General features: G+C 40.8%; 1 non-coding gene across 1 annotated transcript; it reads right to left on the bottom strand.

Annotated features, from left to right (window-relative positions):
* Positions 1-318: 318 nt before the first annotated feature.
* Positions 319-425, bottom strand: LOC127133431 (small nucleolar RNA R71). The gene has a single exon (XR_007807408.1). It is a non-coding gene; the product is annotated as a small nucleolar RNA R71 (small nucleolar RNA).
* Positions 426-15416: the final 14991 nt, after the last annotated feature.

Here is a 15416-nt window from a genome sequence, read left to right as displayed (position 1 = left end):
TCAAGTATTGCTCCACCCGCAATCGAAGCAAACAACTTTGAACTCAAACCTTCACTGTTGCAGGCAGTGCAACAGAACCAATTCTCTGGAAATCCTACCGAGGATCCTAATCTCCATTTATCCGTATTTGTCCAATACGCTGATACTGTTAAAGCTAATGGTGTCACTTCAGAGGCAATTCGACTTCGTCTTTTTCCTTTCTCGTTAAGAGGTAGCGCTAGAAGATGGCTTCAATCTCTTCCTTCCAACTCAGTCACCACATGGAACGAGTTGAAGAAAGTTTTTCTTGCTCGATATTTTCCGCCAAGCAAAACAGCTATGTTAAGAGCCCAAATAAATGGATTTAAACAGAAAGATAACGAGTCTCTTTTCGAAGCATGGGAAAGATACAAAGACATGATGAGACTTTGTCCACACCATGGTTTAGAAGACTGGTTAGTAATTCATGCATTCTATAATGGTCTCCTGTACAACACGAGGTTAACAATAGATGCCGCCGCAGGTGGTGCACTAATGAACAAACCTTATGCTGACGCTTACCAACTTATCGAAAGCATGGCTCAAAACCACTATCAGTGGGGAAGCGAACGAACAATGGTGGAAAAACCTCAAACGAAAACTGGCATGTACGAGATAAGTAACCTTGATCATGTTAATGCAAAAGTGGATGCTCTGGTCCAGAAAATTGAAAGTTTAAATGTATCACCTCCAGCCACCGTAGTTGCCATAACTCAGAATTGCGAAGTCTGTGGAATCCAAGGTCACACTCCTGCAGATTGTCAACTCCTAACAGGAATCCAAGCGGAGCAAGTAAACTATGCTCAAGGAAGCCCCTACTCGCACACCTATAACTCAAATTGGAAGAATCATCCCAATTTTTCATATAAGAGTAATAATGCTCTATACGCACCTGGACAATCTCCAAATCAAGCCCCAGCTATACCTCCGGGATATCAGAAGCCGACCCCATCTACATCTAACAATAACGCCCCTAGGAAATCCAACTTGGAAATCATGATGGAAAACTTTATAGCTTCTCAACAGCAAACCAATAAAGATTTCTTAAACCAGAATGTACACACTGGCGAACAAATTAAACAACTAGCAAGTAAAGTAGATGCCCTGGCTACTCATAACAAAATGCTGGAAACGCAAATATCACAAGTAGCTCAACAACAAGCGCCTACTGCTGCCCCAACTGGTACATTTCCTGGCCAACCCCAACCTAACCCAAGAAGCCACGCTCATGCAATTATACTGAGAAGTGGAACGGAAGTGGAAGGACCGTCTGACCCAAGGATAGAAAACCAAAACTCTAAAAAGTCAACTGAGGAAGAAAGTGAACCTAAGGAAAAGGAAGAGAGTAATAAGGAAACCGTAGAAAAGAAGGAACCTTATGTACCTCCACCACCTTATAAACCACCTATCCCTTACCCTCAAAGGCTTATTAAAACCAAAGATGCGGGCCAATTTAAAAAATTTGTCGACCTACTAAAACAATTAAACGTCACAATTCCGTTTACAGAAGCTATTACGTAGATGCCCTCATATGCCAAGTTTTTAAAAGAAATTCTTTCTAATAAAAGGAAACTTGAAGATAGCGAAACCGTTACACTCACTGCTGAATGTAGCGCTATAATACAGAATATGCCTCCTAAACTTAAAGACCCAGGTAGTTTCTCTATACCCTGTCACATAGGAAAATTTGTCATCGACAAAGCCTTATGCGATTTAGGAGCCGGTATTAGTGTTATGCCTTTATCCATATGCAAGAGACTTGAAATGGGAGAATTAAGACCAACTAAAATGTCTGTGCAACTAGCAGATCGTTCCGTCAAATACCCTGTAGGAATTCTTGAAAACGTTCCAGTGCGCATAGGTCAATTCTACATTCCAACTGATTTTATAATTATGGATATTAGAGAAGATGAAGTTACACCCATTATACTGGGAAGACCGTTCTTAGCAACTGCCGGTGCAATCATAGACGTAAAACGAGGACGACTCACTTTCGAAGTAGGAGAAGAGAAAATTGAGTTCATTCTTTCCCAATTTTTGAAAGCACCTGCAATAGAAGATACATGTTACTTCATGGATATCATCAATGAATGCATAAAAGAAACGGAGTTAGAAAAAGACAAATCATCTGACTATCTTGTAGAAGACAAACTTAACCAATGTTTAGCAATAACACCGGACCCTACGCAATGCCTTAAGAAACCAACCTTAGACCTGAAAACGCTTCCCAAGAATCTGAGATATGAATTCCTAGACTTAGAGCTTGAACGACCAGTGATAGTTAATGCTGACCTAGGAAGACTCGAAACAGAAAAACTCCTGCATATCTTAAGAAAATATCCAACCGCACTAGGTTACAACATCACCGATCTTAAAGGAATAAGTCCTTCTATTTGTATGCACCGCATCATGCTAGAAGAAGACTGTAAAACTTCTAGGGAACATCAGAGGAGACTAAACCCGATCCTGAGTGAGGTAGTGAAGAAGGAAATAACCAAGTTATTAGAGGCAGGTATCATATATCCTATATCTGATAGCAAATGGGTTAGTCCTGTACACGTAGTACCAAAGAAAGGAGGTATAACAGTCATTGAAAATGAAAAAGGAGAAACTATAACCAAACGAATCGAATCGGGATGGAGAATGTGCATTGACTATAGGAAACTAAACAAAGCAACCCGAAAAGATCATTTCCCTTTACCATTCATTGACCAGATGTTAGAACGATTAGCAAAACATTCTCATTTCTGCTATCTAGACGGTTACTCAGGGTTCTTTCAAATACCAATTCATCCTGATGACCAAGAAAAGACAACGTTCACATGCTCTTTTGGTACCTTCGCTTATAGACGAATGTCGTTTGGCTTGTGTAATGCTCCTGCAACTTTCCAAAGGTGCATGATGGCAATATTCGCCGATTTTCTAGAAAACATCATGGAAGTATTTATGGATGACTTTTCCGTATGCGGACAAAGCTTTGAAGAATGTCTTGAAAACCTAGAGAGAGTTCTAGAGCGATGTGTAAAAGTAAACCTAGTACTTAATTGGGAAAAATGCCACTTTATGGTACAAGAAGGAATTGTTTTAGGACACATCATCTCGAACAGAGGAATTGAAGTAGACAAAGCCAAAATAGAGGTAATCGAAAATCTTCAACCCCCGAAAACTGTGAGAGAAGTACGAAGCTTCTTAGGACATGCCGGTTTTTACCGACGATTCATTAAAGACTTCTCTAAAATAACTAAACCTTTAACCGGACTATTAATGAAAGATGCTGAATTCATATTCGACAATAAATGTTTAGAAGCATTTCAAACGCTTAAACAAGCACTGATCTCCGCACCCATAATGCAGACACCAGATTGGAATGAACCATTCGAAATAATGTGTGATGCTAGTGATTACGCTGTAGGTGCTGTTTTAGGACAACGAAAGGATAAAAAGCTTCACGTCATATATTACGCAAGTAGAACTCTAGATGAAGCACAAATTAATTACGCCACAACCGAGAAAGAACTTCTAGCAGTAGTGTTTGCGCTAGATAAATTTCGTTCTTACTTGGTCGGAGCCAAAATAATCATCTACACTGACCACGCTGCTATCAAATACCTCTTAACTAAAAAGGATGCTAAACCTAGACTCCTAAGGTGGATCCTGTTGCTACAAGAGTTCAATTTGGAAATCAAAGACAAGAAAGGAACTGAAAACGTAGTAGCAGATCACCTCTCTAGACTTGAGAACCTTGAACCGGAAAGAACATCAATTAACGATGATTTCTCGTACGATAAGCTTATAGCTACTTTAGAAGAAAATAACGCTGATAAACAGGTAGAAACCACCTTAGCCATATCTGTTACACCGTGGTACGCTGACCTCGTCAATTATTTAGCTGCCGGAATAGTTCCACCTACCTTATCCTACCAACAGAAGAAACGATTCTTCTATGACATAAAACATTATTACTGGGATGACCCCTTACTTTTTAAAAGAGGCCCGATGGTATTTTCCGTCGGTGTATACCCGAAGAAGAGGTAGAAAATATAATCCAACACTGTCACTCCGCTCCTTATGGTGGACACGCAAGTACATCCAAGACCTGCTCTAAAATCCTACAAGCCGGTTTTTATTGGCCAAGTATATGGAAGGATGTACATGCAGCTATTAAGAAATGTGACAGATGTCAACGCACAGGAAACATATCTAGACGTGACGAGATGCCACAAAAGGGCGTTTTGGAAGTAGAGATTTTCGACGTGTGGGGAATAGACTTCATGGGACCTTTTCCATCCTCTTTCGGTAACAAATACATACTCGTGGCAGTTGACTACGTATCAAAATGGATTGAAGCTATAGCTTCTCCAACTAACGACACACGAGTAGTAACTAGACTCTTTAAGAATATAATATTTCCAAGGTTTGGTGTCCCAAGAATAGTAGTCAGTGATGGTGGATCGCATTTCATATCCAAAGTACTCGAAAAACTACTGCTTAAGTATGGCGTAAGACATAGAGTAGCGACACCTTACCACCCTCAAACCAGTGGGCAAGTGGAAGTATCTAACAGAGAAATCAAACAGATACTAGAGAAAACAGTCGCCACTTCAAGGAAAGACTGGTCATTGAAATTACCAGAAGCTTTATGGGCTTACCGAACTGCTTACAAAACTCCCATAGGGACAACCCCATTTAAGCTAATTTATGGAAAATCCTGTCACCTCCCGGTAGAATTAGAACATAAAGCCTATTGGGCTATTAAAAATCTAAATTTAAACTATAAAGCCGCCGGTGAAAAGAGAATCCTTGATATAAGCGAATTAGAGGAACTCAGAAGAGACGCTTACGAAAATGCCAGAATCTACAAAGAAAGAACAAAACAATGGCATGACAAGCGCATATCAAGGAAAATCTTCAAACAAGGCGATACAGTCCTTTTATTTAACTCCAGACTAAAGTTATTTCCGGGAAAACTACGATCTAGATGGTCAGGTCCTTTTCAAATCACCAATGTTTTTCCCAGTGGAGCAGTAGAAATTAAAGGCAAATCTATGGAACCATTTACCGTAAACGGGCAACGTCTAAAACATTATCACTATGCAGAAAACAATGAAGATTCGCAAGTCTTGCACTTAGACGAAATGCCTCCAGAAATTATAGATTATAATTGATTGTTTTTATGTCGAGCTTGCGACATTAAACAAAGCGCTTAGTGGGAGACAACCCACAAATATTTTATCATTTTCTTCTATTATCATTTTTTATTTTTCTATTTCTTCCTTAATTATTCTTTTAATTTTTGTTTAGTATTCATTCTTAATTTATTTTAATTTATAAAAAAAATTTCTCTTCTTTCGGCATTTGGCCAAATCCTGACTAAAACTCTTGTTTTTCTTTTCTCTAGCTAACACTAACCTGATGGGACATATTGATCGTATGGGTATCAAATTCAGAGGAACAGCTCAGAAACAAAAGTTTGAGGAACTAGCCACGAGAGAGATGCTACCTAGCCTGTATGCTGATGACTGGGCAATGACTGCCCTTGGACTAAGACAAAGTGTCCTGTATTTGCTGAGTCAGATAGGGTGGGAAACCGCTCCTATCCGTAGACAATCTGTCACATACCGGAGACTGACTCTAGAATTCCTTAGTTCTCTGATCTATCTACCCATCCATGGAAAAGGAATAAGCAGAGGTTTTATCCAGTTCAGAATGTTTAACATGGAATACCAATTTAATATTCAAGATTTTACCAACCTTTTAGGTTTCCCTACATCCTTTGACACATTCACAGTGAGCCAAGAAGAACTTTTTGAATATAGAGAACTTGAACACTTTTGGGGTAACTTGACTGGAAATGATGATCCCGAGGAACATGAGTTTCTCTCTGGAAACATACATAACCCGGCCTTCCGTTATTTCCATAAGATCCTGAGCCACACCTTATTTGGGAAGAAGCCAAACAGTACCACAGTTTCACGTGATGAACTCTTCATCATATTTTGTGCTTCCCAGAACCGTCCAGTAAACGGTGCCACTTTTATGTTAGCAAATTTGGACCACCTTATCCAAGATGAGCGAGCACCAATTCGAATAGGCGGTTTGATAACTATGATAGGTAATGCTATTGGATTACGTCAGCCTATGCTTGACTTAAGCCCTTTTTGTGGCATTACTACTATGAGTATACCCTTCCTCTTCAACACTTTGTTTATAGCAAACCTAGGGTCTGATGAGTTTGAGCTTATAATTGATAACCAAGTTCTTTGCCTATTCACCATGCCCGATCCTAGGACTAGTGTTCATAACCGCAGTAACTGGCTCTACAGTCTGAACGAAACCCCCTCTCCTGCTAGATCCACTGAATCCATCCAGGACTATGAGATTTGTGATGACCTGATTCCTTATGCTGAATCAGACCCTCAGACACCCTCTGGCTATTATGATATTGATCCTCCTCCTCAACCTGTTCAGACCGAAGAATCGGCAATACCCGACCTTAGACATCATATGCACGGAACTGATTATAACACTGCCATGAAAGCTTTGATGTCAGAACAAGACGCCCTCAGAGAAGAGTTCACTAGCTTGAGGCACGAATTTCTGGGATACATGAACAGTATGACAAACCAGTTTCACGAGTTACTATACCGTGTTAACTCCTTTGCTCCTCCGGCCAGAGATCGTGCAGATGGATAGAATTTATTTTTCTTAGTTATTTAGTCTTAAGTTAGATTATTTATTTAATGTCATTTCAAATTATGTTCGTATTTGTTTCTCTTTCGCATTTTTGTTTTTCTCCATTGTTATATTATGATTATTTTATTGAAGCTATTTATTCATTTTATTATGTAATATCTATTATGCTCTCTACTGTTGCTGCCTACATGACTTATTAAAGAACAATATATTTATGCATCATTATGCAAAGTAGAATGACATGCAAGAAAATTAAATAGCAAAATAAAATAATCTGAAGCAAAACAAAATAAATAATAAAGAATAAATTACCAAGTTATTCTGAAGAACGCTAGCTGAAGCCATGCCAAAAAGACTGTGTGACGAGCGTCACACAATCTATGACGGACGGCATGCCAAGTACTTGTTACGCCCGTCACGCCCCTGTGACGAGCGTAACACCTTTCTGACTAAGTGAACGTTACAGTGCCGTTGGAGACGAACGTTACACCCTTTCACTTTTTACCTTCCCCATTTATTCCCATTAACCCACATTTATTCACTTTTCAACCACCTCCTTTCCAACTTCCAAATTCTTTTCCTATAAATACCCACCAAACCCTCCTCCATTCACCACAAACCACTCTCTAATATCAAATACATTTCTTTCTTTATTACTCCTTTAAATTCATTCATCAGTATGGCGGGAAATCAGAATTTCGGAAATATCATCTTCCGATCCGGAGATGAAAACTATCAAAGGGAGCAATTCGAGCGCTTTCAACAGCGAGGCGTCGTCTCTACCAGGTATCCTGATTCAACTTGTTTACAACAATTAGGATTGCTTCAAGGTATCGAGTGGATGCTCCGCCTTGCCGATCTAACCTTTCTATGCACGCATAATCAACCCACCTACCCATCCCTAACCTTAGAATTCTTAAGTTCATACGCGTACAACACTCCCGCCGGTGAGGACGAATTCTTAACCGGTACCGCAACCTTCCGTATGTTGAACACCGAGTACTCCTTAACCCAAAACCAATTGAGTACCATGCTACAATTCCCCACAGAAGGTCAAGTCTACCCCAGAATCCCTCCAAACCTAAACTGGAGCACAGTTGCTGCTTTCGACCTCTTTAGGAAAATATCCGGAGTAGATGCCAACAACTGGGAAGAGCTCCTTGTTTCCCATATACATAACCCAACTATCCGGTACTTTATCCGCATCCTACAAAACACCGTTTTTGGAAGACCGAACAACAGCAAGGTCAACGCAAAGGAACTCTTCTTCCTCGAATGCGTCTTCGAACCGCAGACTAAGGTAAACGCCGCCTCCTTCCTATTTCATCATATCCGCACCTTATGTGCTAGAGGCCGTCAACCTTTTGTAATTGGTGGATTAATAACCACCATAGCACTTGGCTTAAACCTAGGGGACCGACTCCAAACTTTAGAATCTTTACCTCCCCTATTTATGGATATAGGTTACTGTCGGTCCATCCGCCTAATAAAGAACCGAGTAGGCGGAAAATATTACCTTATGGTGAATAACCAGGCCGTCCCAAGCGTTGTTCTCCCCAACATTTCCCTAACAGATGTCACCAATCCCAACCGCCACCTCTATGATCTGAATGCTCCCGAAGCTACCGAGCCTCCACATACAAACCCGTCTGCAGACGAGTTCGAAGAAATGGAGCAAGGTGATAACGCTCCTGAACAACAATCAGTCCCGCTCAACCCTTCCGATACTGCAGCTGGCCCATCCCCCCGACGTCGTCGACGAAGAAGGCCTGCAACCAACGACGACATCATGGATGCTATTGATGGTATGCAAGCACAGAATCTCGAAATGATGCAAATGATGCGCCAAATGCAACAACAGCAGGAAGAGAGGAATACCATAACCGATCAGCGGTTCACTGAGTTGTTTAGCAGGTTCGACAACTTAGACTTACGTCAGCGATCACCAGGCCCAAGAACAAGAGGCGGAAGGCAACCTTAACTTTTCTTTTTCCTTTCTTTTTTGTATTTCATTTCTTTTCCTTCAAACATTGAGGACAATGTTTTATTCAAGTATGGGGGGGGGGGGGGGGGGGGGAAACCATGTTCTTTCTATCCTCCATTTTCCTTTTCAAGTATGTATCTTTCTTTTCATTGTTATTTCCCTTATAAAAAAAAATATTATTATAATATAGATTTATTTTAAGTTAAGTCCCTAGCGTGAAAACTTTCTATTATCTATTCCCCTCAAATTTTCTTGAGCCATAACAAAAATTTAACACACCCAGTAAGTATAAAGGTTGCTTATTTTATAAAACTTGAGTGAAATCAAGACAAAAATTATTACCATAACAACGCTCTAAGAACCTCAACATGTCAGATCAGAATGAGTACCTATTATACCAATCCCTTGAACTTTTAGTTTCATAGTAACCCCGAGTAGTTTATACGAGAAGTCAGCACCATCTTAATAGCAAACTACGTGGAGAGCCGATGAATATAAGTGAATGATTCCCAAAGTAACATAAAAAAATATATATACATATCAGGAAATGCACTAATTAAGTTAGGTGATCCTTACCAGATCATTTAATCTAAAGGTTGCAGATCATACAAAAGCATAATATGAGAGATCCATTATGAGTTGGTTCAGCAGGTATCTGGTACTGAACTTGGTAGGGCGGACTACGGTCCGATCCCCCGCAATTTGCAATGGACTGAATAACGAAGTTATCCGACTTATGTACCAGAACTTCTAGCAAAAAAAAAAGGGATCAGAATCACTAACCGGTTACTCCACTATGTGCGCGAAAAGATAAAGGGCTTAATGTGATTTCGCTAGAATGAAAACCGGTGAAATAAGAGTAAAGGAACTAGGACAGCTATAATGGCATTACTTGAACTGGTTTACATAAGGTGAGGTTATCTGAGGTTGTGACGGTGGTTGTTGATGTCAAGATTAAACTCAAGTTACTTCTAAACAAGGTTTACATGCAACCTAGTACGAATTGATGTGTGTTTTGAAATTTCATCTGGCTAAAAATTTTAAAACAAGTTCTATATTATATTTTGCTTGAGGACAAACAAAGATCTAAGTATGGGGGAGTTTGATAACATGAAATTATATCACATTTTAGGACTTAATTCAATTAAATTATATTATTATTTACTTTAATTTATTTCATTTTATCAGATATTACGCGGTATTTCCTTTCTATTTATCTCAGGTAGTCTATTTGAAGCAAAAGTAAAAAAAGGAAGAAAAGGAGGTGCAAAAAGAAGTTTTTGGAAACAAATAGCAAAAGCCAAGCCCAACCCAAAGAAGGCACAGGCATTGTGCCTGTGACGAGCGTCACAGAGGCTGTGACGAGCGTCACAGAGGCTGTGACGAGCGTCACGCTGTATACACTTGTGTGACGAGCGTCACACATGGTGTGACGGACGTCACACCATTCCCCTACATTTTTGTCTTCAGAGACGTTGAATCCTATTTGCACGTTGAATCCTATTTCCACGCCTATCCCTTCGTTACGTGAAGACCCCTTGACGCGGACTACTTCTGAAGACCGTTACGGAAAGTACCAATATAAATACCAGCTTTGCAAACCCTTCCACGGTTCCACGCTTCCAGACTTTTTCCAGTTTTTGTTTTTTCGCATTTTTCTTTTTCCAGCAGCTTAAGCATATTCCTTATAGTACTTCTTTTATAATTTTTATATTGTTTCTTTTGCAATTCTATTTTCTTTTCTAGCACTTAATTAATTTTTCGCACAATAGTTTCTACACCGGAAACTATTGTGTACCTTTTACCGGATCTAACCTTACGTTAGAATCTAGTTTTTTTATTCCTTCGCTTTATTTTTCTGCCTGATTGAAGAACTCAAGAACAAATCCAACCGGTCTGTGGTGGAGTGTTCAAGACTGCTATTTAATTATTCAGGTTCTTTATTTATTTGTTGAATTTATATATGCTTGTTTTTATTATTAATTTATACTGCTTGCCCGCGATGAATCTGTTTATGCATGCTGATTATTTGGATCTATTGAGTATGTCTGGCTAATTTATTTAGGTATCGGTATGTAAAGTAAGCGGAATGAAGAAATCAAAACTAAGTTGGTTTAATTAAGTTTAAAATTTAAATCACTTTTTTTATGGTCTCAATTTACAGGTTTAATAACAAAGTTTTTGTACGAAAGTAAAAGACATAAAGAAGTTAAAATCAATAGAGCGAGAGTTTGAGGTTTTGACTGGACAGTGTAAATTGGACATTAATTCTAGATCAGGGCGAGAGCAATTTCTAGAGTTAATTAAATTCTAACCTTTTTCAAAAAGTATTTTTAAAGATTGAATGTGAGGACGAGAGTTAAGCATTTGAATTTAATTATATAACCTAAGTCAACAGAGCGAGAGTTTGAGATAAGGGTGTTTAAACGATTAGTGTTTTCTTAAAAAGAGTTTCTACGGATTCTATTGTTTTCAAAAAGTGGTTTTTGACTTAACTATAAGTGACAGCTACGTTAATATAAAATCATAGTTTATTCAACAGAGCGAGAGTTTGAGATAAAACTTTTAATCAATAGCGTCAACTGAAAAGATTTACTTTAAAACCAAGAAACCAACGAAGATTTGATTCCCTAATTTCGACGAATTACATACCGATATCCGCTTAATTGATATTTAATCTAGAATTTAGTTTAGTTTTAGCTTTTCCCCCAAACAATCAAATATCATCTGCCTTAGCTTTACGAAGTAACCTTAGATAACGGTATATCCAAAGTAAACGATCATGCCAGACGCAGTTGTTCGTTTCAATCCCTCTTCTGCCTGGACCGCCCTTTCGGGTTTTCAATCCACCGGGATACCCTTTTTTGCCCAAGCCACCTTTTCAGGTTTTCGACTTGCTGGGTGTACATTTTTTCCTTTTGATCCCTAATTTTTGCCCGAACCTTTTTTTTTATTTTTTTTCGGTTCGCCGGGATGCCCATTTTTTCCTGGACTATTTTATTCTTTTCGTCCAGTGGGTCTCTTATACGAAGTATTTTTTAACTGCGTCCGCATTCACAGGGGATGGAAAATCCTCACCATCCATGGTCGTCAACAACAAGGCTCCGCCAGAGAAAACCTTCTTGACCACGAATGGACCTTCATAGTTGGGTGTCCATTTGCCCCTACGATCGTTTTGAGGAGGAAGGATCCTTTTCAGCACCATATCGCCTACGTGATATACCCGAGGTCGCACCTTTCGGTCAAAAGCACGCTTCATCCGCTGCTGGTATAACTGCCCATGACAGATGGCCACTAGCCTCTTTTCCTCAATCAGGCTCAACTCTTCGTACCGAGTCCTTACCCATTCAGCCTCTTGCAACTTCACGTCCATCAGGACTCTCGAAGAGGGAATCTGAACCTCAACCGGTAGCACCGCTTCCGTTCCATACACGAATGAGAAAGGCTTTGCCCCAGTAGATGCACCGAGGTACCATACCCAGAATACCAGCTTCGTACTCAGCCACACTGTCGGTGCATTCGACCGTTATCCGGGTAACAAAAGGAACGTGGGATCCTATTGGCGTAACCAAAGCAGCACCAACTCCGCTACCATTCACGTTAACGGCCCCATCAAACATCAGAATCCATTCGGATTCAGGGTCAGGCCCCTCCTCCGGGATTGGTTCCTCACAATCCTTCGATTTGAGAAACATGATGTCCTCATCAGGGAACTCAAACTTCATTGGTTGATAATCCTCAATGGGTTACTGGGCGAGGTAATCAGACAATACACTCCCCTTTATTGCCTTCTGAGAGCTGCACTGAATATCGTATTCGGTCAGAATCATTCATCATCTCGCAACTCGTCTGGTCAATGTTGGCTTCTCAAAAATCTACTTGATCGGATCCATCTTGGAAATCCACAAAGTGGTATGAACCAACATATACTGTCTCGGTCGGCGAGCAGCCTATGCCAAAGTACATCAAGTTTTCTCGAGCAGTGAATGTATTGTTTCACAGTCGGTAAACTTTTTGCTAAGGTAGTATATGGCATTCTCTTTTCGACCAGACTTGTCATGCTGATCCAATACACACCTCATAGACCCCTCGAGGCCTGTCAAGTACAGAATTAACGGTCGTCCCTCCACATGGAGGCATCGGAATCGGAGGTTCCTGCAAATATTCTTTTATTTCTTCAAATGCTACTTGACAACCATTATTTCAGCTGACCGTTTGATTTGATTTTTTTAACCACTTGAATATAGGTTCACACGTGGCTGTTAGGTGAGATATGAACCATGACATGTAGTTCAATCTACCTACGAAACCACGAACCTCTTTCTCTGTTCTCGGTTCAGGCATTTCTTGTATTGCTTTTTCCTTTTCTTTTCTTTCTCTTTTTTTTTTTTTTTTTTTTTTTTTTTTTTTTTTTTAGCAGGATCGACCTCGATTCCTCTTTCGCTCATAATAAGCCTCAGCCACTTACCGGACCGCACTCTGATAGTGCACTTATTCGGATTCAACCTCAGTCTGTATTATCTCAACTGGTCAAACGACTTGCCCCGGTCTGCCAGATGCCCCTCTTCTGTTTGGGACTTTGCTATCATGTCATCAACATAGCATTTAATTTCATGATGAATCATATCATGAAACAAAGTCACCATGACTCTCTGACACATGGCACGGGCGTTCTGCTTCACTAGAGGACAGTCTTCTCTCCATGGTAGCTTGTGCACAACGACATCGGTATCCGACCCCGGCATATCCTGATACGACCAGGCGAAGATATCAACATGCTCTTGCAACAGGGCTACCATTCTGCTCTCGACTCGCCTCTGAAGCGGTCCCAACTTTCACTTCCTTTCTGACCTCGGCGGTGCCTGGATTCACAACCTCTACCTGTTCCTCGTGCGGCTGAATCACCTTCTCCTCTTGTTTCAACAACCTGGCTAACTCCTCCGGCAGTTCACCATCTTCTTCGCCTTCTTCTTCGGCATGATAGATCGGATTGTCGAAATCATATGAGGGTGTAACATAATTGTTATCAATGAGATCCGGCGAGAAATCGCATCTGCATGAATGTTAATTCATGCATTGCTTTAGAACCGGAGCGAGACGAATTGAAAAGGAAAATGAAAACATTGCCATTTTTATTTGTTTTTAAACTGTAAAAAAAAATGAAAAACAGGGAACACCGCTTTTAATGTGAAAAACATCCATTTATTAATGATGCAAAATGTTGCAAAATGAAACACATGAGGTGGCCCTTACAATGGACCATTACGTTTCGGGCAAAACGTATGGCTTTCATGCAAATAAAATTGAAAACAGAAATACCACTCTTCATGATGAGTGACAGTGGTGATCTTTTAGGCCTTCCAGTTCTGGACTTCCATCCCTGGCACGCACGGTTTTATCCAACCATCAAACTCGCAGTCACTGTCAGCCTCTTCACCCACCGCACAGACGTGACCTGAATCTTCAGGAATTGCACCCACCATCGCCTGACCATGCGCCGACATGGGATTAGCATTAACATTCGGAGATGGTGCAAAATTGATGGCCTTGGAGTCTACCAAGTCTTGGACAACATGCTTAAAGGCTCTACAACCCTCAATGTTATGCCCTGGTGTACCAGAATGGAATTCACACATGGCGTTCTCATCATAATTAGGAGGCCTCTGATCTGATCTTACTGGAGCCATCGTCCTTGGCTGAACCAACCCAAGATCCATCAACTTTTTAAACAATAAAGCATATGTCACGGGTGGCCTATCAAATTGACGATCAATCCCCTTTCCTCTCACTTGGTACCCATCTCGATGTGCTCTCTGTTGGAGTGGCGGACGTTGCTGTTGTACCGATTGATTACCAGCAGGAATTGTTACCGCAGCAGTGTGCTGGTAGTAACGATCCCTACCGTGTCCCCTTTGGGCATACACAACACTCGATTCACCCTCATTCTTGCGCTGACCATTCCCAAATGGCTTCTTCACTCCAGATGACAGAGCATTTCCCTGTATTTTCCCCATTCTCAGCCAACTTTCAATTCTCTCACCAGCCACTACTATGTCCGCAAAGCCAGTGATGGGACAACCCACCATTCTTTCAGCAAAAACCCCCTGCAGGGTACCCATGAATAGATCAGACATCTCCCGATCCACCAGCGGAGGTTGAACTCTGGCAGCCAACTCCCTCCATCTCTGTGCGTATTCTTTAAACCCTTCATTCGGCTTCTGAGACATACCCTGCAACTGGGTACGGCTAGGAGCCATGTCAGCATTAAACTGGTACTGTTTAAAGAACGCATCTCCGAGATCCTGCCAGCTCTTGATATCCGAAGTCTTCAACTTGGTATACCATTCAAGAGATCCGCCAGACAGACTGTCTTGGAAAAAGTACATCCAGAGCTTCTGATCCGTTGTATAGGCAGAAATTTTCCGAACAAAGGCCTGGAGATGAGTTTCCGGGCAAGAACTCCCATTGTATTTATCAAACGCAGGCGCTTTGAACTTCTGTGGAATCACAATCCCCTCTACCAGCCCCATGTTCGACATGTTGACAACCCCCGGAGTAGCATGGCTTTCCAGAGCCCTGATCTTCTCTGCTAGCACCTGAATTTCCTTGTTTGGCGGTTGGACACCGTACTGGCCAAACTGTTCATTTAGTATGGAGAACTGATCCGCTTCTCTATCTTCCAAGGCTTCCAGGAAAGGGGGGAACTGATTATCCTTCACAC

Source organism: Lathyrus oleraceus, chromosome 3 (genome assembly GCF_024323335.1).
Source record: "Lathyrus oleraceus cultivar Zhongwan6 chromosome 3, CAAS_Psat_ZW6_1.0, whole genome shotgun sequence".
Taxonomy (NCBI): Eukaryota; Viridiplantae; Streptophyta; class Magnoliopsida; order Fabales; family Fabaceae; genus Lathyrus; species Lathyrus oleraceus.
Note: the sequence above shows the minus strand (reverse complement) of the source record. Positions and strands in the feature narration are given on the sequence as shown.